The sequence below is a fragment of the Echinops telfairi genome, unplaced genomic scaffold (assembly GCF_000313985.2).
Source record: "Echinops telfairi isolate 266 unplaced genomic scaffold, ASM31398v2 ScPeMD7_443;HRSCAF=831, whole genome shotgun sequence".
NCBI classification, from domain to species: Eukaryota; Metazoa; Chordata; class Mammalia; order Afrosoricida; family Tenrecidae; genus Echinops; species Echinops telfairi.
Window position 1 is genome coordinate 29,289,723 of NW_022104341.1, and position 2,122 is coordinate 29,291,844.

Below are 2,122 nucleotides of genomic sequence, written 5' to 3' on the forward strand. Positions count from 1 at the left end.
CCATCAGCTATTCAGAAGAAACCCTTGGCAAACTGCTTCTCTCGAGATTGCGGCCAAGAAAACGCTATGAGTTCACTCAGTCACAGGGGGTCACTATGAGTCAAACTGACTCCACAGCACCCAATAACAACGCAGTCCCTAGGGATGATCCTGGTCCTCGCATTCCTGCAAGACAGGAGAAAAGCTCATCGTGTATGGAAAACCTTGATGTGCTTTGCCTCGGTCCTTCAATGAATCTAAATTTGAACCTATCCTACCCCCATCAACTGAAGTTTATCCTCCATATTCTATTTCAATCCTCCCTATATTACCTGGGACCTCTCAAGCCTCCACTCTCTTCTAGGACTTGCTCTTCCAGCCTTCGCTTCGGGGTCTACTTACGTTTGTTGACATTTATTACTCTCTTGACCTACACATGTTCTTTGTGTTAGTCTGGGTTGACTAGAGAAAAAAATTCAGACACTCATGTTTGTATCAGAAGGAGATTTATATACAAGAGCAATCGAATATTGAGAAAATATTTCAGCCCGGTTCAGATCAAGTCCATAAGTCTATTAGCCCATATGTCTGATACCAATCTATCAATTCCTCTTCATACTCACACATGCAATGCCACTGAATGCAGGAAGATCACATGCCTGTGGGTGGCAAGTCTTGTGGATCCAGTAGTGGTAGAGGCATCTCAGGGCTGGCAGGAGTCTCCAAGTGGCTCCTTCAGCTCCAAGGCCCTGACTGCATCAGTGTAGCTCCATCAGTAATGTCTCGCAGGGAGTAAAGCAGCCTCCAAATGAGGTCATCAAGGTGAGACCTAATTGACAGGCCAAACTCCACCCCTTCACTCTTAAGTCTCAAATTGACAACAGATCATGTAACTACCACACTGCCAAAGAAATATACTCCATCCTGTTTTCATGTTCTCATGGGAGTGCCTGGAAAGGGGCATCAGTTCACTACAATCCAGCATCAGCCTCCACCTTCAGCCCTGAAGCAGGGGCGCTCCAGGATCACTAAAGGAGCCTTAGGTGGTGCAAGCAGCCCACGTGGTTGACTACTAAATGAAACGGTGGTTTCAATTTTCAGATCAATGTTCCTTTTACCCTCGCCCCATCAGTGTACTGCTACAGCCACGTTGGATGGTCTTCAGCAAAGGATACAAAGAAGAGAACACTTTCCTTGTATTATTCTGAATCTCACCCCGACCAACAAATGAAGTAGGAAGTTATCCTTCATTTTCTATTTTCCTGAACAACTTGTACAGGATTTTTCTCTTCCTTCAAAAACACAAAAGTCATCTGGAAAGCCAAGTGTGCCTGGGGCTAGTTCCGAGGACAGACATATTTGATAAACATTTCAGATTCTTTGTTGGTCTTAGGCTTATTCCAACTTTCTATTTCTTCTTGAAGCAAATTTGGCATTTTAGATTATTTCAGAAATGTATTAGCTTTTTCTGGCTTTCAACATGTTGAATATTCATAGGATTCTTCAACAGTTTTGTAACACTTATTCATTCTGCAGTTGTCTCCTCTTTTACGCTGTGTCCTGCTATAGTAATTAACCCTCCTGCTTAGTTTCCTCATCTATGAAATGGTGAGAGCATCACTCCACACTACCTCACATGATTATCATGAGGATAAAATATATCTATTCATAGATAGAAATCAGGTAGAACAATGCTTACCATACAGTAAGTACTACTAAAGTGTGAGCTGTTATTGCTATCCTATTCATACTTTTAGAAAGTAAGCTTTTGCATTTTCCTAACCTCTCCTTTGGAGAGGTTATACAGTTTCCTTATTAATGTTCTCCATTCCAACCCTTCTCGTTCACTTTGAAATGGTTGTTTGTTTGGGGTCTTCTGGTACCTGACACATTGTATCACATGGGTTGGTGTGCTTCTTCTGTGTGGGCTTTGTTGCTTCCCTGCTAGATGGCCACTTGTTTAACTTCAAGCCTTTTAGATCCTCAGATGCTATACCTTGTAATAGCTGGGCACCATCAGCTTTCTTCACCACATTTGCCTTTATGCACCCATTTTGTCTGCAGCAATCATGATGGAAAGGTGAGCATCACATAATGCCAGGTTATTAGAACAAAGTGTTCTTGCATTGAGGGAGTACTTAAG